General features: G+C 42.5%; 1 long non-coding RNA gene across 1 annotated transcript; it reads right to left on the bottom strand.

Annotated features, from left to right (window-relative positions):
• Positions 1 to 770: 770 nt before the first annotated feature.
• Positions 771 to 23,361, bottom strand: LOC123614100 (uncharacterized). Its single transcript, XR_012500822.1, has 3 exons — positions 23,165 to 23,361; positions 18,126 to 18,385; positions 771 to 1,707 (listed from the first exon to the last, which is right to left on the bottom strand). It is a non-coding gene; the product is annotated as an uncharacterized LOC123614100 (long non-coding RNA).
• Positions 23,362 to 24,046: the final 685 nt, after the last annotated feature.

Below are 24,046 nucleotides of genomic sequence, written 5' to 3'. Positions count from 1 at the left end.
TTAGGTGAGGAGCTTGGTAAAAGGAAAGATTCTGGGCGACACCTTCACAGTGGGGCAGGATCTGCCCCATATCAGAAGGTCTGGGTGTTTGGGACTTTTGCTGAGCAGCAGGGACAAGTTAGAATCATACCAGCTCCCTGGAAGACATGAGGGGTGGGACGTGGAAGAGAGGTGGTGGTGGTGGTGATGGTGACGTGGTTCTTCAAAAGGACTCCCATGTGATTCTGATATGCCCTCTTCTCCTGCAACCCCCCTCTCCATTTGAGAACCACTGGCATTTTGTTTGGATTAAAAATGCCTTGGACTAATCCTGGCTCTGCCATGCATGAGCCCGTGGCCTTGAGCACATCGCTTTACTGGCCTGGATGTCCCTGTTTGTGAAATAAGGGCATTTGTCAGTTTAGTGGTTGTGCTGGCACAGTCACTGTGCCTCAGAATCACCTGGGGAGTCTTCATGACACACCGGTGCCTGGCCCCACCCACACAGGCCGACCGGCCCCTTGCGTGCGTGCAGCCCTGGCTTTGTGATGCTGCTGTGGGCACAGCTCTGAAGTTGCGTGGCTAGGGCCCGCAGCTCATCTGGAGCCCTCCACCAATGACTTGCAGCCCTCCATGGGACGTGTCTGCAAGGCTGTTTTAAAGGCCACATGAAGAAGGAGTTAAGCAGCTGGTGCTTGAGTTGCCACTTGAGAAGCTAACATCAACAGGGAACAGAGGAGCTGCCTTACTTACTGGATGAAGGATGAAGCAACGAGGTGGTGCGTGGGGTTTTCTGATCCACTTTAATAGATTAAGATTCGCGAGCAGGGTGGCTTTTCCCAAGGCATTTCTCAAAGGACAACTAAGTCATATTCTGATTCTAAATCCATTTCTTCTCAGACAGCGGGTATCACCACTAAGGTTGATCATTATCATGCATGCGTGTGTACATGTGTGTGCGTGTACTCCTCTTGCTGTAGGATAAACCAGCTCACAGGAGCTAGAGTTCCGTTAGGGGCTTAGTGTTCTATGCAGCATGGTTTCCTTTAGGATACTAGTGAAGAGTTATTGAGTCCTTAGTATGAGCTGGGCATGGCTCTAAGCACTTTTGCTAATCACCTCACAATATCCTCACATATATATGACATATACCACTGATATTTCCATTTTACAGATGAGGAAACTGAGAAGCAGCACATTTGAAATAACTTCACCGAAGTTACTTTGTAAATGCTAGAGGCAGGATTTGCCCTTGGGTGTTTTGGCTCCCCAAGCTGTATTCTTTATTACTAAAATTATTGCCTCCTGTGTAATCAGTAGTTCAGTGTTGTAATAAAAATACTGGTAACAAATCCACAATCTGTCATCACTTTCTGATATCTTCCTTACTCTTAGCTGTTCTCAGCAGATGAAAATCACAAGGCTTTTTAACAACCAACATCGCCCTTGACTTTGTGAAGAGTGGAACGAGACATGCCAGCTGCGGTGGAGAATCTTTTGTGCCTGTGTACTTGCAAATTCATCATCACTTTCCTGTTTCTGTGTGAAACCTGAACCAAATTGTGGAACAGCTGATCCGCTCTCTGCAGCCTACTTCACAATTCACACCTGTTCTGGAGGCTGCTGGCTCCCACCGAGGGCTCCATCCATCCATTCCAACGTGGCTGCTGTGGTGACAGCCTGACTGAAATCGGGGTCTTCTGGTTGCATCTCTCTGTGCTTCCACTGCTGGAAAACCAAGACAAGCAGGTTCATACACCTCTGTTCACTGATCGAAGCTGTGCTGTTGCAGTATTTTTCAATTCAGATTTAGAGTTCTAAGGAATAAAGTGACGATCCACGCACATTCCTTGCTTTATGAGGTTTTCGCTACATTCTTTGCACTGTGGACCCAGGCACAGCCAGCAGCAGCACTAAGTGCACAATAATGTATTTCCTTCTTCTTCTTCTTTTTTTTTTTTTTAAATTAATGACACCATTCCCTGCATGTCCCATTAACTTAAAAGCTCCATATTACTGCATGTTATAATTTTATAAATTGCATATTTTTCTTGCCTCTTTATTGTACAAGTCATAAAATGTAAAGGTGAGTTCTCACTCATACTGAGAATAGTTTTACGAGGTGTTCAGTTGAGCCAGGATAAGATGGTTAATGGATGATGTGGAGCAAGGGTCATTCTGTGAAAGGGGGCAGCGAAAGGAACTTTGCACCATAAAAGTTAATGAGAAAAAGTCAAGAGTTAGGCGTGTGCTTAAGTGTAAATCTTGATGAACTGTGTATTAATTTCTCTCTTGGGTTTAAGCATCATTCAGTCTAGAGAGCAGCTGTAGCATAAGTTCCCTTACTATCACCCCTAAATTTGCCACTTTTCCTCCCAAATATGGGAGGTTTAGACCTGCTTCTTAGACAATATCCTCAAATGTAGATTGAGAATTTACTACAGGTGGGTAAGTTTATTAGATGCCCTGGGAAGAATCAACTTGGGAAGAAAAAGAATTTTATAAACATGAGATCAAGGCAGATATTCCTCATAGGATTATATAAAGTTCACTGTATATCCTTTATACGTTACATTACGTATAACACGTTTAGCATGGCATAGAAGCAACAGACAAAAGGATTATACTTTCCCAACTTGTGTTTATCTTAGGGCCTTTGCATTAGTAACTTCCCCTCATTGGAATGCTCTCTTCTCCAGGGGACCTCAGAGCATGAATTCCTCCTTCCATCATTTAGATCCTACATGAAATGTTATCTCCTCAAACAGACCTTCTCTACCACCCTTGTAAAGTGCCTATGAGCACTACTCTTCACATGCATTATCCACAATCCACTATCACACATCTGAAAGTTCCCTTGTATATTTAATAGTTTTTGTCTGTCTCCACCTTCTAGAATGTAAACTCCAAGAGAACCAAGACCGTCATTTCTTACTGACTCCTGTAACCCAGTTCCTTAAAGAATGAGTGCCTGGTGTACAGTGGAACTCATTCAAATTTTGCTGGAAGGAAGGGAGGGAGAGAGGAAGGAAGGGAGGGAGGGAGGGAGGAAGGTGCTGAGAGCTGAGTTAGGTATTGGATGCTGACTCATACAATCAGGGCAAACTAAGAGATGTGACTCGAGTTACTTCTTAAAAGCTGGCAAAGCTGTGGTTTCATGGCTGGTAGGAGAAGGAGAAGCAGGTTTGCCAGTCAGAACCTCTGAAAAACCAGTTAGACTGGAGAGAGTATACTCACTGGGTGTTACCCCAAGTTCAGAAGAGATGTCACAAGCCGTGGATCTGGGGAAGTGGCAGGTCAGAGGTGCTTTGGGAAACGTAGGGCTTGTGGGAAACTGCAGGGACCAGCTTGAGATGAGGAAGGGGATGGATTAGGAGGCAATCATGTGAAGAAAACTGTAAGGAGGGACACAGTGGGTGACTGCTGAATCCCAAGAGGGTTAAATGTGTTTCTCAACTATTTGCCTAACACCATATTGCAAAGCTTGATCGACAGACGGACAGAAACTTCCTTAGAGTCATCTACTTCAGATCTGGTGGAAAATGGGCTCTCACCTCCCAGGCTGAGAAGAGACTGCTTTCTTGTTGTTCAAATGCTAGGATAGTCATTTCTACCCTTGCTCTGCGGAGGGTAGCAAGTGCCAGCGAAGCTGTGGCATGAATGGGGCTGAAAGGTAAAAGGTGGTGGGAAGCTTGAGAACTGGAAGTTGGAACTATGTTTTGCTGAAAGGATATTCAAAGGAAAATAAAATCTCTATGATATAATTATTCACCTCCCTTTAGCACCCTGGCACTTACTGTATGTTTCTAGAGAAAGGAAGACAGTAGCTCCTGATCATTTGAAAACTGAGGAAGAGAAGGGGAAAAGCCTTGAAAGTTTAGAAGGACAGCTCTTGTTTCAAACTGTTCAAAAGTACTTATCTACAGCATACACAGAACTTGAGGTTGCTTTCAAAATCTTGTCAGCTCCCTTAGGAACCAGGGGTGATGGTAGGTACATGCCATTGCAGTTAAAAGATGAATGCTCACAGGGGGGTGGGTTTTTAAGAAGAGGTCCTCCACCTCCAATATCCCATGGATGGATCCTGCTGGTTCTCATCTCCAAATCCAGACTTAGCTATTACCCTCTTACCCAAGAAATAGGCCTCCACCTGAGAAGCTCTGTGGTTCTCAGTGCCCTCCTGGCAACTGGTCTCCACTGGATTCTGAGTTTCCCTCTATATTGAGTCCTCTGTCCCAGTCATTTGCTAAATTATCTCAAACCTGACTCTACCCTGGGCCATCATTTAGCTGCCAGCAGTTCAGGGATCTCCCTTAGAATCTCCCCCGTGTGTACTCTGACTTGGTTCTTCATCTAAACTTAGAGATAGTCATTTCAGGCCACATAGTCAACTGATGGTCAATTCCTTCACACGCTTCTTTTCCAGCCCAGTTTATTCAGGCTGCCACCACTCATAGAGTCTCGTTTCCTTGGTCGCACTCACCTAGACACACAGAAGCCTCTTCTGTTAACAACAGCAAATATAAGCATTGTATCCTGAACCAGTATGGTCCTCTCTTTATCGCTGCTGTGCAAACCCAAGAACAGAAAGAGTAAAAAACCCTTCCAAAAAATGCATTAATGTACTAGCAGTTTCTTTCCCTTTTTGCTCTAAGTTTGAAGGTTGCTGCTATCTCACTTGGATTAGAGTAAAATTATTTACATTAGCTATATTACATCCTCCAAATCAGGCAGTGGTATACGTCATTTGTGACACACACACAAATTAATTTTGTGTTCTTCTGAAGCTACCTGGGCTGCTAACCATTGTGTAGGGTGCCACCGGCACCGGTTCTGGGTGGGGGGAGGGGAAGCCCTGCTGCATCCCACATTTGGACTTTGGCAGGTTGCACGGTGTTGTGCACAAGGAAACTAAACCGCATCTGCATGGCTCACTGCTTATCAGGAGCTCACACTGGCTGCCATGCTGTAGGGCAGCAAAGGAAAACAAAACAACAATAAAGGGAGGCCTTTGTCATGGATTAAAAGGGTTTAGCAACATCTGAGCCATGCAGTTTTTGAACACCGACACTGCCAATGACTTCACGGCAGAATGTCAGAAAATGTGCTAACTGGGTTAGATAGAGTTGGTGGGGCCGCCAACACTTGTGCTTTGTTAATGGTTTCTTATCTGTGTGAGTGTGTGGATGCACAATTCAAGAATAAAATGACCTTTTGCAGAGTGAGAGGAATAAGGTTAATGACATTGCAGTATTGCTGCTTGGGACTGCAGCTAAGGGTGTCCCTCAAGACTGTCAGTACTGGATAAATCCTTCTTTTTTCAAGTTGGTTAGTATATTCTCAATTTGTTTCATTAGAAAATTCATCACTAGCACTATAAGAAGAGTCCAATCTTTATGTAGAAGTAGAGAAGTTGGTAACCTCACAGAGTGTGCTTCAGGCTCAGCCGTGATCTCCTCCCATGCCTTCAATTCTATACCTAGCAATTAATTCTTTTGTGTTAACTGATGTCCCACCTCCAAAATTCTTTCTTTAAAATTTTAATTATGTGGTCCTCTTCTTTAATTTTGTTGCTCAATTTGCCTCTAAATGTCTTTGGACGGATTTATTTCAAAATAGTCTCTCAATAACTGACAAAATAATCATATTGAAAATCAATAAAGATATTAAAGATTTGAACAACACTATCAACCATCTTGATCTAATTGACATTTATAGAGAATTCTTCTCAACAAGAGCAGAATAAACATTCCTTTCAAGCACACATGGAACATTGACCATAATGGATTATATTCTGGGCTGTAAGTCAAATCTCAATAAATGTAAAAGAATTCAAGTCATACTATGTGTATTTTCTAATTGCAATGGAATTAAGTCAGAAATCATTAACAGACAGAGTTCTAGGAAGTCCCCCAAATATTTGGAAATTAAGTAACATATCTCTAAATAATCTAATGGCTAACAGGAGAAATCAAAAGGGGAAGAAAAAAGCATTTTGAACTGAATAAAGCAAATATGCAACATATCAAATTTTGTGAGATGCCACTAAAGCCACATTTAAGTGGAAATTTATAGCACTAAATGCCTGTGTTAGAAAATGAAGAAAGATCTCAAATGAATGACCTCAGCTTCTATCTTTAAAAAGTAAAAAGAGAAGAGCACATAAAACCCAAGGTAGAAGAAAGGAAATAACAAAGATCAAAGCAGAAATAAAGTAATGGAAAACAGAGAAATATAGGAAAAATTAACTAACCCCCAAACTAGATCTTTGAATCAATTTTAAAAATTGAGAAAGCTCTAGCCAGATTTACTGGGGGGAAAAAGAGTAACAACACAAATTGTCAATAACAGCAATGAGATAGTTGACATCCATACAGAATCTACAAATATTAAAAGTATAATAAAGAAATATTATGAACTTACACCAATAAATTCAACAATTTAGGTAAAACAAAAAGATTTTGAAAGATACAAACTACCAAAGTTCATTCAAGGAAAAAAATAGATAACTTGACTAGCCCTTTATCTATTAAATAAATAGAATTTGTAGTTAAAAACCAACTTTCAATGAAATTCAAGTCCCTATGACTATACTGGTGAATTTACCAAATATTTAAGGAAGAAATATCACCAATTCCACAAAAGTATTACAGACAGTTGAGAAGCGACTACTTTTCAACTCACTCTACGAGGCCAGCATTACCTGGTATCAAAATCAGACAGACATACAAGGGAAAAAAAAAAACAGGTCAATATCATTCATAAATATAGATGCAAAAAATTCTAAACAATATTTTTGAAAATTGAGTCCAACAGTATATAAGAAGCTCCATGATAAAGTGGGGTTTATCCCACGAATGCAGGGGCAGATTGACATTCAAAACTCAATGTAGTTCACGGTATTAACACAGAGAAAAAGAAAAACCATAGTGTCTCCTCAATAGACATAGAAAAAGCAATTTACCAAATTCAATCGCCATTCCCGATAGACTAGAAATAGAAGGTAACTTTCTCAACCTGATAAAGGACATCTACAAAAATCTTATGGCTAATATACTTGATGGTGAAAGATGAATGCTTTCCCTCTAACGTTAGGACCAGGACAAAGGATGCCTGCTTTAGCACCTACATTCAACACTGCAGAATAGAATGCTTTCTAATTTTATCTAAGGAAATAGGCAAGAAGAGAAATGAAATCATCTACATTGGGAAGGAAGAAGTAAAACTGTCTTATTCATAGCTGATGTGATTGTCCAAACAGGAAATATGATAGGACCTAAGAAAATGTTACTAAGAAGTGACAAGGAAATTTAACAAGGTTGTAGGAAATAAGATCAATGTACAAAAATCAACCATGATAAACAAGCTCCTTCTGTATAACACATGGAACTATGTTCACTATCTTGCAGTAACCCATAATGAAAAGGAATATGAAAATAAATATATGTATGTATATATATGATTGAAACACTATGTTGTACACCAGAAATTGACACATTGTAAACTGACTATACTTCAATTTAAAAAAATCAATCATATATCTATACTAGCAATGAAAAATCTGAAATTGAAATTAAAAACAATTTGAAGGGATAGGTGGCCAAGCTAGCTGCCCTGAGCTCACCTCCTACCGCGGGCACACCAGAAGGACAACGATTTCCAGAGCAACTGACAATGAGAACAACCAGAGGACTAGTAGAAACCATCTCCTACAACTAAAAGTATAAAGAAGGAACCACAACGAGACAGGTTGGAGGGGCTGGGATGAGGTATAGTCAAGACCCACATCCCCAGGTAGGCAACCTACAAACAGGAGGACAAATGTAACTACAGAATTCTCCCTAAGGAGCAAGGGGTCTGAGCCCCATATCAGGCTCCCCAGCCTGGGGGTCCTGTACTCAGAAAATGAGCCCCAGAATGTCTGGCTTTGAAGGCCAGTGGGGCTTACTTCCAGGGAGCCAGAGGGCTATAGGAAATAGAGACTCCACTTTCAAAGGGCACATACAAAATCTCACATGCTCCTAGACCCAGGGCAGAAGCAGAAATCTGAAAGAAACCTGGATCAAACACATTTGCTGTTATTGGACAGCCTCCTTGGAAAGGCAGGAGGAAACAGGGGCTCACCCTGAGGACAGAGATGAGGGCAGCAGCCATTCTGGGGAGCTCATGCTGCCATGAGGACACTGGGGCTGGCAAGTGCCCTTTTGGGACCCTCGCTCTAGCTTATTAGCTCAAGGACCTGGCCCTGCCCACCAACTGGTTGGCACCAGTCCTGGGATACCTCGAGCCAAGCTGTTAGCTGAGTGAGGACATAGACCCGCCTACCATCAGGCAGGCTGGTAGAAACCCCTGAGCCCCCAGCCACACTGGGGTCCAATTCTTTCCACTAGAGGTCCCAGGACCTGGCCCCACCCACCGGTAGGCTAACACCAGATCCAGTATCCTAGGTCCCCACAACCAGAGACTCAGGACCTGGCTCCACCCACCAGAGGGCTGGCACTAGCCTCGGGACCTCCTGGGCAACTGTGCCTGCCTATCAGCAGGCAGACACCAGCTCTGGGAACACCAAGACCCTCCAACAAGAGACCCTGTGACACAGCTCTGCCCAACAGTGGGTTGTCACTGGCCCCAGAAGCCCGTGGGCTCTGGGCCCTTATCCCAGTGACCAGTGGACTGACACCAGCTCTGGGACACCTAGCCCCGCAGCTAGCCACCCTGGGACCTGACTCTGCTGGTCCTGACAAGTGGGCCATATTAGATCTGGATGCCCCAGGGCTCTGCAGCCAGCTGCCTCATGATCTGCACCCCCAGCCCCCAGCAGGCTGGCACCAGGACTGGGACTCCCTAGGTCATGCAACTAATTAAGACCTGGCCCAGCCCACCAACAGACAGCAGCCTCTGCACAAGGAGGGGTCTGGTAGTCAACCAGACTGGGGACCAGCCGCACTTAGGAGCACATCCATAGTAGTCAGCCTGCCACAGCAGAAGAACCCAGGCAGCCCACGTAGAGGGCACCCCTAAAGCACGTAGCTCTGGTGACCAGAAAGGAGTGTGCTAGTGGGCGCCATAAGACATCTCCTAAATAAGGCCACTTCTCCAAGGTCAGGAAATGTGACAAACCTACCAAATACAGAGAAATAAAAACAGCAAGTTAGGCAAATGAGGTGACAGAGGAATATACTGCAAATGAAGGAACAAAATAAACCCTAAGAGAAGAACTAAGTGAAGTGGGGATAAGCAATCTACCAGATAAACATTTCAAGGTAATAATAATAAAGACACTCAAAGAACTTGGGAGAAGAGTGGATGAGCACAGTGAGAAGATAAACAAAGGGTCAGAAAATATAAAGGAGGACGAAACAGAGCCGAAGTGTGCAATAACAAATTTAAAAGTATACTAGAATGCATCAACAATACATTAGATGATACAGAAAAATGGGTCAGTGAACTGGAAGACAGTAGTGGAAATCACTCAAGCTGAAGAAAAAAAAGGAAAAGAAATTTTTAAATGAAGACAGATTAAGAAACATCAAGTGTACTAACACTTGCTTTAGAGGGGTCACAGATTGAGAAGAGAGAGAGAAAGGGGCAGAGAATATGTTTGAAGACATAATAGCTGAAAACTCCCCTAACCTAGGGAAAAAACAGACATCCAAGACTGGGAGCCACAGAGAATTCCAAATAGGATAAACCCAAAGAGCACCACACCAAAATACACTGTAATTAAAATGGCAAAAATCAAAAAGAAAGAGAAAATATTAAAAGCAGCAAGGGAAAAGCAACAAGTTACAAGGGAAGTGATCTCCAGAATCTTTTCTTCTGGAAGATATCAAATTAGCTGGTAATGTCAATGAAGTGGTAGGAAAAGTGTTTCTCTCCTGTTTTCTTTCATTTCCATCAGTATCTAGGCGATCTGTCTTTGAATTAGAGAAAGGAAAAGTCACACAACGTTTTGAGATTTGGGGAAGAATTTCCAATTTACCCTAATTCTTAGCAGGTAATAACTGCAAGGACACACCTCCACCCACCCCAACTCCTACCAACCTCTATCTGCCTTTTATTCCTTTCTTCTTCTCGTTCTCTGTCCTTTTTCTTTATATATTGTCACATTATGTATTCAAGAGATAATTACTGAGTATTATGTGCAGAGCCTGTCAGACCAAGGACTGCCAGTACCTATGGTGCCCTCAGGCACCAGGTATCACGGGCCACCTGGGCAGGTGGCAGCAACATGGAGGAGAGGAGTCCAGAGAGACAGGTGGGAGTGCAGGGAGGCTGGCAACTAGAGAGGGGCAGAAGTCCCAGCCTCATTTCTCCAGCCTGAACTGAGGTCAGGAATCTAGCCCCCTATGGAAAAAAGGACCTGACAGGGGCCTTCCTGAAAGAATTGGGATCCTAGGCAACTGATCCACATAGAGACTGAGAAGGATAAACCAGAGCCCAGTGACTGGATGGGGCTAGTGCCCAGCTGGCCAAGATCCCACTCCTTGCCAAGGGCAGGGACACTCTGATCAGAGGTAAACACCTCTGCAGTTTCTGCTACTGCTCACTGGCCCCGAAATTAAAGGCTGATTGATACGGAGCTATCTCAGCTCCTGGCCTCTGCTCCCAACATTCCAGTGCAGGACTGGCCTCAAGCCTTCAGAAGCTCAACATCCAGGTATATCCTTGTCCTAAATGTAGAAGGGGGAAGCAGTATTGAACAAGATAGGGAAGAGAAAGGAGAATGCTTGTGATTCTCAATCACCTGTATCCTCACGTAAGAGGGCTGGGATTATCCTCTGTGAGTGTGTGTGTGTGTGTGTGTGTGTGTATGAAGGAAGAATGAGTGATTTCTTTTCTGATACCACATAATGTCTTACAATATATCCATTCTCTGGAATAAGTGTTTTTGACTTAAGGTCCATGGCTGGGTTTCAGGAAACCTGTGACTCTGAAACTGTAAGCACCAGTAAAAAAACTTTTTTCTTAACAGGGAGGTCGTCAACTTTCTTCAGATCTCCAACACAGTCTGTGACCCAGGTAGCTTGAAAACAGCTGTGCTGAGAGCAACAGATCCTGGGAGCCTGATATGTGACAGAGGGAAACCTCTCTCCTCGTGTCACCCCTTCTTTTCTTCATTTTTCTCCCTTTTAAAAAGCTCCCCCTCCTGAGTTTGCTCCCTTGTAGTGAGTATTTTCACAAATCCATTTTAGAACACAGAGAAGCATAAATCAATAATATAGGGTCTAATTCCATCCAAACAACTTTGAGCACTAGCATACCATACCAATGACTTTCATTTACATTATCTTAATGCTCAAAACTACTCTAAGAACTAGATGTTTTCTCTTTCTTTTTACTGACAAAGAAATTGAAGCTCAGAGGGGTAAAGTGACTTGCTAAAGACACACAGCAAGCAAACATTGTGCTGAGACGCAAAACCTTTTCCTCTGATCCTGGGAATGGCAAGCTATCTTTCCTCTACCCCACAATCCTGCCAGACCGGGGTATGAAGACAAAGACCACAGTGATTAGAGGTTCAGCAGGGTCTCTGACATACCACTGACAATTCTTCACAACCACACAGGTTATGAAGCCGCATTTGACTAACACAGAAACTGAGGCCTGGAAGAGCCTTTGTCAGCAATGTCAAACACACAGAGGACTGGATTTCTCCATCATCGTTTCTCCTGAGGCCTTTAAACGAATGGCAACAATGGAGAACAGTCACTTAACGTAAAAATTCAGAGTACAAAAACACTGACAACCTCAGCGTTTGACTGTCTTGAATCCCTCTGAGCTTGTAGGGATCCAAACAGATAGGCCGACCCAACTAAGAAATGAGGCCTTGATCAGATTATTCGGGATGAAAAAACTCTAGTGCTTTTATTACCTGGAGACTTCAGGCATCACATTTTTCTTAAGAGAAGGTTTTTTTTAGTCTGGCTTATCTGGATAATCCCCTGGTTCTTAGCTTTGTTTTGCTTGGTGCCACTCTGATCATAAAGGAGTTGATATTTTTGCAGCAAAACCATTTACAAATTTTACAGAAATAGTGCTCTGAAAAGCCATTTTCAGCAGGGCAAGGGCTTCTATTAAATAGGCTTCTCAATCACACACACTCAACACACACACACACACAATTAGGGATTATTTTGCTGTGCAGAAAGAGCACCTTTATTTTACCTACAGCCTCCTAAAGCTCCCGTCACCCCACGCAGAAATGCTGCATGATATAAACATAGACCATGTTTACGATCAGCTAATTTTGCCCCTGTTCGATGATCCTTCTCCCTTTCTCTCTCTCTCCTGCCGTTCATTGCTTTATGCTGTTTAGTGCTCCTAAAAGCCCCAACAAATATCTGAAGAGCTGCGATACCTGCAGTGAGTCCTTGTTCTGTTAGGAGCTCGCAAGACACACAATGCCAGCGTCACTCCGTAGTCTCCTTGTCAAGCCTGCCTCTGTCCCTTCCCATCCTCATTCCAGGGGCCTATTAAATTAATGAGATAGAAGTCCTGCTACAGCGGCCGACATGTTATTGGTGTAGAGCGCCGGTGCTGTTACCGTGTGCCTGTTTTCTCTCCTGGGACATTTAATTTCCGCTCCTCAAATGAGCTGCGAAGCTGTGAGGCCTGGCAGTGTTCGTTCTCGGCACTCCGTGATGCAGATAATGAGGGTACTGATAGGTGCCTAGGAGACTGTGATGGCTCCAAGCGCAGCCATGGTCTGATAATGCTTTATGCCAGCAGTGTCACGGCGGAACCACTATCATCCCTCAAGGAACGGTTCATCTTTATGTGTAATACAGCAGCTGTCACCTAAATGGCTAATGGGGAAGCAAAGTAGAACCATAGTGCTAGCAATCTTTGTCACTTAATAATTTTAAAGGTATCCGACTTCAGTGGCTCCTGCAAGTTCTAATAAAAGTGCACTTGCTGCATTTTTTTTTTTTTTTGCTGTTTGTGGTGGACTAAATGTAAATTGAGAAATCTGCCGTGCTGTTCTGTGCAAATCTAATTTAGTATCATCTGAATAGCCAAGTAATTAAAATGTATTATAGGTATAAGACGCTGGGATGGTGGAGAGCCTGCCTTTAAGAGGAAGATTTATTGGGCTTGCAGCATCCACTGTGAACTTTCTACAACCACATTAGCTAACATCTGTTGGAAAATGTCAAGATGCAGGGCAGAAGACATGCATGCAGAATGTATGCTTTCATGAGTTGGAACAACAAACCAGAAACATGGGGTAGCACTTGCAATTTAAATTAATTAGTAATGGAACCTGTGTCTGCATGGGCACACATATGCACGCATGAGGGGTATTTGGGTGGGTGAAGGGGCATGTTTGTGTACACGCAGGTACATCCAAACACACAGCCTTTCTAATTAACATCCAACCCCTGCAGAGTAGGAAGTGAAGTTTGATTGGATTTAAGGAGCAGGGTAATAATAATGGGACAGTTAATACAAACGGTGTCTGTGTTGACACTGCCCCATTAGTATTTCCTGGCAGATTATTTTGTTTGCTTTGCCTAAGTGCACAAGATTATAGGAGGTGATTTACTAGGCTAGGGCGCTGGATTCTGAAGGGAAGCCAAGCTAATTTCAATCACACCTACAACCAGACTGTTAATCTTTGGGGAGTTACTGCACCTGTGCTGGCAAAGGTTAAGAGGCGAGAGATTCTAGGAGGCACAGATAGCACAACTGTCCAGGGGAAGGGGTAGAGACAGAATGGACCCATAATTCTCTCAGGGGATGAATCAAAGGACATTTCGAAATCTGAAAAATATGCTGATACATAAGCGTCAGATATACCGCCCAAACAAACACAAAACATGTTCCAAGGAAACACTGGTCAGGAGACAGTCAAGAGTGCTTGCTAACAGATGAGAGATAGTCAAATGCATGTGAAATACGTTTAAGCAGCGCTGCAGATCACATTCTTCTCTTTTCATCACTGAGTGGTTTGGGCTTACTGTCAAACGTGAGGCCCGCTAGGGGGAAACGTAACTGGGTGGGATGGGGGAACTGAACTTCCAGATATTTGACATTTTCACTTCATCCCTGCCTTCAAAATTCACTCTGCTATTCTCTTTCTAAATCTCTGGTCAAATATGAGCAAAATTATTGAGAAATTTCAGTTCTGTAATTAACTTCCCTCCAAAGACTGAGCTTCCCCTGCTGAACTCACCTTTGGAGGACCTCAAACTATCACACACTGGGGGTCCACAGGTACAAATGCTCAGCTCAGTTCCCCTAAGCCTCCATCTTATTTACAGCACATCTCAGAGGATGTAGTCATAGCTGACTGTTCTGAATAAATATGTAGATTTTAAGTAAGGTTTTTAAAAGCACTCTCTGGTTTGTGATGTCTGAGCCATACACAGGTATTGACACAAGTGTTGGAAACATTTACTAACACCTGCAGTCAGTCTCCTCAGCCACGTGTCTCTTGGCAAGTAAGAAAAGAAACCCATATACAACAGAGTCATCAAAAAGAAAAATTAGACTGGTAATGCAAAAATGAAAAAAAATTTGCTTTTGCTTAATATAATAGTAACACGATGTTCAACATATATTAAAATTGGTGAAAAATTTCTTCAGTATTCATTAGAAAATTGCTAATCACCAAGAGCTCCTTGGGAATCCTTATGGAAGTGATTAATAAGCTCTATGTAAAAATCCATTGGAATTTGGCTTTCCTTAAAGACCACTTAATATAAAAATGTCATATTTTAGGTCAGATCTTCATTTCATTGCCATTTTAATGGAAAACACTGTATTTGTGGTTTGAAAATCACAGAAAAGATGGTTTTCCTGAGGTAGGAGTTTGAAAGTTGATAGTATCAACATTTTTAAAAAAGGAAGCCAACATATCAAATGTCTTACTTCTCTCATTTATTCATAGCAAAGATTTCACCCGGCATAGAGCACCGAAGTAATGATTGTGCATCTGTTGCTGTAATACAGTGAACTGGGAAGAACTAACTATGTGCAATTCAATAAAGTATATTTAGCATATTTTCATTGCACCAAATATCAGCTGATCCACCTCTTATTAGTATAAATGGCATAGATTAGTGTCAGGCATTTTCGACAGTGAAGAAATTACAGGAGTCTGCAAGGCTCATTAGGCTCTGGCTGCATGTTAATGAGGGGCCAGGCCTTATTAATAAGAAGAGGGAAAGATAAAAACTAAGCTGCAAGGAAAAAAAGGGAACAGAACACTCGTTTAAAAATTCTCCAGTATTTAAAGTAAGAAGACTGCTCTGGGTGATTCTTTTCCTTCCTGACTTTCTAGACATTATCGAAGACGTATTCGTCCCCTTTATTTACGTTTTTACCATACATAAGAAACATTATTCTGTTTTAGTTAATGTCAAATATATAACAGAAATCACGTTGTTTGAAATGAGTGAGAAGGTTGTCAATTTTTGCTTTTGATTAGCTGTTCTGGAGTCAAGTTCAGGTTTTGTATTTATGCCATCTCATCTTTCTCCCACCACAACCAGTTAAGGAAGATGGGAAATAACCTGTCTACGCCTACAGAAATAAGAGGATCTGTGTCCCCTCCAAGCTTCCACACTTCACTGTGTTTGGAAATCTCTGTGGCAATATTCAAAGAGCAAGCCTTCCTTGGACAGGAAAGCACAGAGGAGGATTTCCATAGTGTCACATCCAATGAGGACTTTCCGTTAACCCAAAGGTCAGTATGATGAATTCTGATTGGAGGAACACAGTAACTCCACAATTAGCATTTTGCTTAAATTTTGAGAAATTAATCAATAAAGCCTGACACCAGAGTTCAGGGAAAATAAGCTACACAAACAGTAAAAATAAGGGTCTTGGCTAAAGACTGTGTTGAATCAGAATTGTGTTAAAACGGCAAGGAACTGAAAGCAAAGGAAAACCCTCCAGGCTCAGTATATGCTACAAGATGCTTTTGAAAAAGGGAGAAGGAAAAAAATTACGTATTTGTCAGTCTTGAAAATACACACACACAAACACACACATTCATATACATGCATATACACACATATACACACCCCCAGTGGGGCAATTTTACTGCATAGTGCTTTAAAAGCAACCCCAGAATAAAACGTAAATGATTGGTTTTTGACGCAAAAATTAAAACTGCTCATATTTTGCACTTCTGCAGAGCCTTTCATCCAAGAATACTTCCATAATTCTTTTAGGCTACATTGCTATAAAAAGATAAGCTTTACATGAAAAGAAAGGTAACTGTGCTAAAGCAACAGTCTATTGTTGAACAGTCCACAGGAATTCATCTAGAGTTTCGGGATGTTTTGAATCATCCTCCATTACGTTTACAATATCCCAAAAGCTTCAAAATTACATTTCTCTTCTACTCATTCCTTTCCATTCTGATTCACTGATTGATTTCTCCCCCTCTGAGTTTGAAATGAAGGTGACTGTGAGTCAGAAACAGATTCACAGACATGGAAAGTACACTTACAGTTACCAGGGGGAGGGAACGGGGGGTGGAAAAGGGATAAATTGGGAGTTTGAGATTTGCAAATACTAACTAATATATATAAAATAGAAAAACAACAAGTTCATACTGTACAGCACAGGGAACTATACTCAATGTCTTGCAGTAACTTATGGTGAAAAAGAACATGAAAATGAATGTGTGTATGTTCATGTGTGACTGAAGCATTATGCTGTACACCGGAAATTGCAACAACATTGTAAACTGACTATACTTCAATAGTCAGTATATAAAATAGCCAATATATAAAAATATATAGTTTAAAAAAAAAAAGAAAGTGAAAGGACCATGACTCCTGAGGCTTGTTTTGAACCAGCACTGTACTGACATCCTCAGAATTTCAAAACACTGCCATTTCTGGAAGATGACAATTGTAAGATGAGATGGACAGTGCTCAGCACTCAGCCCATTTTTGTAATTCCAACATGTCTGCATCCTTCATGCCAACAGGGAAATGCATGGATTCTGGGATCTTGAGTGGTGGGTATTTAATGCCCTCTAGCTTCCACGTCTCAAAATATTCAGATGATTGAGACAGTGGTAACTGGCATCTTAGCCTGCATTAACCTTTTTTAGGAAGTTTCTTTTCCCTACCTCATTTAGCCTGTATCCACAGACCAATAATTGGTTGCAAATTATTGCAGATATGCAATAATACACTTAGAGTCCTTCTAGGAAAATTCTGTGTATATACAAAATTATACCCTCACATATTTGAATATATGCTTATATAAACGCTGTGGTTTGGGGTACTTTTGGATAAGGCATTTTCTGGGGTAGCTAAATCAAATTTCCAGGAAGGAAAATCTTTAAAAATAAGAATTAAATGAATATGTCCATTTTAACCATACTAATTTCATCAAGACAACTTCTGTGAAACAATGCCACAAAAGTTTCTCACAGAGTCAAAGTGAAGGAAGCAACTGCCTCTTTTTTCTTTTTAATCTTTAATATGGATACATAGAAATATTTTCTGGCCATCATTCTTCAAAGCAGCTCTTACCAATAGAATTGGAATCCGGCTCAAGGAAACTTCGAAAAACTCAAACCTCCCAAATCCCCATCATGAAAGACTGTGTGTATTACTTGATTTTCTAAAGTGACAAGACGTACATTAAAAAATATTTCTCTTATTGTTACATTTCAGGCACGTTTACTGTTAGCTGCTTGGCTTCATTATGTATCATAGTCTGAATCTACAAATCAAGTATAATTAGACTTAGCGAACTGATTGGATTTCTAATTAAGCTGCATTGGAAACAGTGCACAATCAGTAAATACTCTGACTAGGTACATTTTAAAGAGCAACTCTTGGGCTTTTTGCTGATGACTAGACACCAGTGTCATTAAATTTGTTGGTGGCAAGCAAATTTTAAAGCTAAAATAGAGGCAATTAGTAAAGATCTTGAAATATTTAATCACGTTTGTCCAATTAGTGTGCAATTAGGCAGTGGTGTGGCGTGGGACAGGCATTCTGCTTCCGTGCTTGGTGCAGAAGGATCCCTTTGAAATTTTGCTGTTTAGTTTATTGATATATAAAAAGGAAGTTATGGTTGTAATTTCCAATTTAAAAAAAATACTGTGCAGATGGTCTGACTATATATTTAACAATGTTAAACAAATCCAAACAAGGGAAGCATGTTACCTGAAATTACACAGCTGTGATCTGTGAATAAGCTCTGGATCATGGTAGATTACAGCTGTGCTTTGCTCGATCCTTGAAACTGCCAGGCATCTTATCCTGGAGAAATCAGGAACCTGATAAGCTCACCCCAACAGGCCTTAAAATGATTGGCAGCTCCTTCCTTGACCAGACGCACCCTTCCTGGTGGTTAGTTCGGCTCCTAGCTCTGCGCCTCTGAGTTCCAGTGATTTGAATTTCATGCAGAGAGATGGGAGGAGATCCTGCAAGAAGGTGATTTGGGAGGTATCGATAAGCAAGACAGCAATGGTACCTGGTGTTCTCACTGCCAACCAACAGCTCCTGTCCACTCAGCCATATCCCTGGGTTGGGGTAATGTCAGCGGGATGCCCAGCACAAAAGAAAGGAAGAATGTCTCTTATTTTAAACACTTAATTTGCATTACTCTGCCACAAAATAGAATACTATTCTCTATAATTTTGCTGGAAAGCAAAGAGCATTTTCCTGACATTCTTGTTGAGATGATCCTTGGAAAGGCAATACCATTTTCACTTTAGGGAAAGTCCACAGGGAGCAGTTAGACCCAGGGCTGAATGGCCTCAAAGACACCTGGGAAGTGTCATTCCATTGAATTATCCGATAAGATAATGAGGTGCCGGTAGGAGAAAACTGAGGAACATAAACAGTGTGGGGGGTGGTTGGGGGTGGGAAGAGGAGGGAGTTGTGGGGAGTGGAAGGATGCACCAAGGAGAACTCGCTATGTACCCAGCTATTCTGTGGAACTTAAGTTTGAGTCAGAGGAATGCCTCCCACTTTCTTTTGGGATGTTGACTTCATGCTCAGATTCAACCACCTAAATACCTTCTTAACCGGGAAACGAAAAGATTTATAGATAAATAAACTTGTGTTTCTAAACCCTGGTGACCTAAGAGGGTAAAATATGTTGAATCTCCGGAATCTAAGAAGGGATTTCTGGATGTAGATCCAGTTTTCCTAGGTGTACTGACATTTCATGTTACCAGATGTAAGTTCAGTCTGTCTAGATAACTTGGAAACCAGTGAGAGGAAAACCCCTTAGGTATCTACAAATATAAAGGGGAGAGTTCAAAAGAGAAGTACAGTAAAAAATGTCCCTGAAAAAAATGACAGGTGAATTTATGTGGAGGATGGGATTAGACAACAGGGGAATGTAAGACCTTACAAAAGGTTTACTAAGAATTTAGTTTAAAAGCCTCTATCATATTTACTTACATATCTACCTTCTTTTCCTAATTTTGGAGGCATTCTTTTTCTGTCTAACTTTCTGGAAGCAGGTTACAATTATCATAAGTCGAAGGCAGACATTTTGAAATCTTTGAGTGTAATTAAATTTTATATTGAGATTTAATTACATTCTTAATTAAATTCTGTATTAAGAATTTTCATGAATGTATAATTCTGAATATAGTGAATTCTAAATTTAAAAATTGAGAACATGAGTGAATAAGTTAAGCCACGGATCACACTTCTGTCTTGCTCTTGTCCTGCCAGGAATGGGATTCTAGGCTGACAATGTCTGCTGCTGAGGATGGTTGTTGTCAAGTCTTGAGATAGAATGTATGCTCAGGCCCTTCTGCCACCCAAGCTGGTAAAGTAGGGAAGATTGTGTTGATTTTTACAAAGATGTGGCAGAATGGTACTTGAGTGAGTCTGACAAGGCAAGTTATTTCGTGTTTGGTAGAGCCCTTCTTTGCTTTGTGGTCTTCCTACGATATTCCCCATGCCCTCCCCTCGGGTCTCTGTGTTTCTCTCTGTGCTTTTCCACACCCCACTCCCACAACCTGCTCTCAGGAAGCCTTCTGGATAGGACTGCCCAAATTTAGCAAATAAAAATATAGGATGCCCCATTAAATTTGAATTTCAGATAAGCCGTGAATATTTTTTTAAGTGTAAGTATGTCCATATATTACATGGGATATACTTATACTAAAATTTTTTTTGTTGCTTAGCTGAAATTCAGATTTAACAAGGCATCCTGTATTCAGTCTGGCAATACTACTTCTGGAACACGTTCACACTAAGGTACAAGTAACTGAGAAAAGCAAGCATCACCTTTCTCCCAAGGACAAGTCTTATTTTTGTCAGTCAGAAACTGACTGAACTGAGAAGTGGAGAGCCTAACATTGAAATTTCAGGCATCCATTAAGGTGCTGGTTTCTCAAACTTGGTTGCATATTATAATCACCTGGGGAGCTTTTAAAATCTCGATGGCCAGGCCAAAACCCAGACTAATTAATTCAAAATCTCCAAGGATGGGACCCAGGCATCAGTATTATTTAAAGCTCCCTAGTGATTCCAAAGTACAGCCAGGGGTGTAAACCACTGAACTAAGGGAGGGTTCTCAACCAAGGCTGCACGTTAAGAACTACCCAGAGAATCTAAAAACACGCTTATGTCTGGATCCCAGCCCCAGAGGTTCTGGCTTAATTTGTCTGGGTGGGGGTCTGGCATCCATAGTTTTTAAACCTCCCTGTGTGATACAGAATCACTGAGTTAGAAGGTACACAGAAGGGTCTTCTGGGGAGCAATGGGTCATCCTAACACTCTCTAAATCACACCGAAGTCCTAATGTGCCCACATATAAAGTTATCGGTAATGCTTGGTTTATGTGAGAAAAGACCCCACCTTCCCCCATGGGATCAAGTTTATCTGCTGTCCAGTGTAAATCAGGGGCTTATATTTCAGGGACACTTCGGATGCCCCTGACAGTGACCTTGAGAAAAAAATCAGATATGACTGTTCAGCATTGAAGGCAATTTTTCTTAAAAAAAAAAAAAAAAGAGAGAGTAAAATAAACTGTGTCCTGCTGGGCCAGATGGGTAGATCAGGGAGTTGCCATGGAATAAATGATTCGCAGGAGATCTAGAAGACTGAAGGGAGAGAGAGGTTGGACATGAGGAAAACGGTCAAAGAGAAAAAAGACTCCACAAAAAGAGTGGGGTGGGAAGGAAAATTTTAAGAAGAATCCATTAAACTGAAATGAAGCTTAGCTTGCTAGGAGATACTTTTGTTTTGTTTTGCTTTGCTTTATTTTCACCACAAACCAAAACAAACCCCAAGGATTTGATGTGTGTGACAGGCAGCATCTAACAGGGACTAGTGACAAAATTGGCTGAAATCATACCAACATATGCTGTTGAGTAAACTGACTCTAGAGAGTTGATAGACATCAGCTCTGTATCATTTGCGACCCAGTGTGCCCTTACAGCAAAACGTATTTGTCCATCTGTCATAGAGTGTGTGGTTCAGAACACGGAAATTCCTTTAAGGTACTGGCACTGACAAGAGAGGAGCTCAGCTAAAAAACAGTTTTGGCTGAAGTCAGATACGGGGGGAGGACTGAGAGCAGGTACCAAAGCCCCTTAAGAAGAGTGTGGGCAAACTCGGAGGTGGGCTGAGGTCAGGGACTCACTGAGAATAGGAGAGGCTTATCCCAATGGGTGCACGCGAGTGTGTATGTGTATGTTGAGGATGATCCCAGGTGAGGGTCAGCAGGAGCTGAGAAGTGGGTAACATAAGAAGAATTTGGAAATGCTTGCTGAAATTCCAGAGGAAGTCGCTGGACATCTTTCTGCTTAATTGGAGCCTTCTTCCAGGCCCCTGTCACCCTCCTCTGAGAGAGCATGGTCCTACTGCCAGATCAAGATGTGGATACAGATGTGCACCAGGTTTGCAATGCCTGCTTTGGATAGCCTCTTTCACCAGAAGCTGCCTTGCTCAGAGCCGCTGCAGAAGGAGCAGCCCCCAGGCCCATGGTTTATACCATGTACCCCAACACTACCTGGTCTCACAGCTAATTGGGACAGGTGTGGGTACCCTGCTGAAGAGCAGAAAGCCCTCAGGCTGGACAGCATCGATAACTGTTCAAAAAAAAAGATAAACTGAGTCCATCAGATTTTCTCTCTTGGAAATAGGAGCTAGACATCGTAACAAATATGTTCAAATGGTGGGAAGGGGGACTACCTGGGGCAGAGCTAGGAGAGGAGAGGCCATGGTAGGTTGTGTTTAGGGGGATTGGAAACCTGATGAAGTAAAGGCAGCTAATTACAGAGAAGAAAGAGCAGTAGATACGGCAGAGATACGCTGAGAAACGAGGAGACGTGGACAGAAAGAGATAATGCTGCCTTTGAGAGGAAGAGTGGCCGATCCCTGGAGCCACACTGATTTCTAGAGAGTTTTACGGTTTATGGTCCAGTTGCAGTCTGTGAGCATCCTTACAACACTCCATCCCCTTTTTTTGTATTCTGAATGGGTCTTTGTTTCCCTAACCACAAGCACCCACCTAAAACAGAAGGGCACCATAATTTGTAGTTCCCAGTGGGAAGAGCTACTCGTAAATGGGCACGGGAGAAAAATCTCCCTTTTTCCAACACCCTTAATGGGTCACCGTAGGACAGGTCCGGAGTGCTATGTAGTGGGGCTCCGGGCACCTTCTTGGTGCTGCTTGTTCTCTGGCTCTTCACAGCCCTCCCTCCCACCATCCTCCTGGCGTGGAATGTTCTCTCAGCTCCCCCGAGGCTTCCAACTCAAGGTTGTTATAATTTATAATCTCACAATATTTTAAGCCACTGTTCATTTCAGCCCCAGTCCTGAGTAGAACACCTAGCCTGATGGTCTTAGGAGCTGCCGAGTCACGTCTTGGGGTTACAGGAAAGAAGTTCATGTCACCTCGGACTTACCCTCTCTGTGCCTCACATTTCTTATCTGTAAAATGAGGATCATGACCACAATTAGGAGAAATGAAATGAATTAACACGGGCAAAGCACTTAGAAGAGTACCCAGGAAATATTAAACTCCCCGTATATGTAAGCAATTGTGTTCCCCGTTCCCTTCTACTCTCAGGAACTGCCATTCTTTTTATAAACTCACCAACACCCTCCACTCCCCAACTTGGATGCCCATTAAAGGTGAGGCTGTCCCTTTATGGTTGGCCTCACTGTCACCGGCAAAGCCCATTCACAATTCCCGGGAAATAAAAATAGAATCGGTAATAAAATCTAACCTTTTTTTAAGAATCTTCTCTTTTCCTTTGTACTTGGTCCAGTTTCACTTGCTTATAGGGTACCAGGGGCAGAGGCCTCGCATCCAGCACTTCAGACCAGGGTTCCTGGCGCCAGTCGGCCCTCCGGACACCTCAGCTGGGCGCCCCTGGCTGTGCGCAGAGACGCCTCGAGGGACGCTCAGCCCAAGATGGCGGCGGCGGGCCGTGCGCAGAGGCTGCGCTGTGCCGCGGTCCCCGGCTGTGAGCAGCATAGCGGCCCCGCCCCGCCAAACCCCGCGAGAATTCGCCCCTCCCCCACCCCCACTGACCGAGATCCCAGGAAAGCAGCCTCACCCACAGCCTGTCAGTGAGAACGCATACCTCTCCACTCTTTGAGGAATAAAGGTTTTCTTTGCTTCAGAAGCAAACTCGGTCTCCTGTTGGCTCGAGTGACACCAGGCAGGAGGACCCTCACTGGGGACTGACCCCTAACACCCTCATCATGCTGCGTACTTCCTCATTCCAGGCTGAACTGCTTTGCATAGCAGCGCAAGTCTGGAAAGCACTTACTGTGCTGGCTAATGGAGACAATCTCCCACCTTTGTAAAGCCATCTATTTGGAATTCCAATGAAGGGAAGTTCAGGCTGCTCAGAGTGGGATTATTTCAGGCAATTCTACCCTGGAAATGATCATAGACCTTCGCACCCCCCATTTAACCTCATGGGAGACTAGAAAGAATGGCCATTGTGTGAACATCCTAGCTCCGATGGAAGCAATGTTGCCCAGTGTGTCCTCTGGTTATTATCTGGGCTGCAAAAAAGAGCAAAAAGCTAAACATAGCGAAATGGCTAATCATGAGTAAATAACATCAACAGAATAAGAATGACCATTGACTATCCACA

The sequence above is a fragment of the Camelus bactrianus genome, chromosome 20, assembly GCF_048773025.1.
Source record: "Camelus bactrianus isolate YW-2024 breed Bactrian camel chromosome 20, ASM4877302v1, whole genome shotgun sequence".
Lineage (NCBI taxonomy): Eukaryota > Metazoa > Chordata > Mammalia > Artiodactyla > Camelidae > Camelus > Camelus bactrianus.
This window is presented reverse-complemented; position numbering and strand designations above follow the sequence as displayed.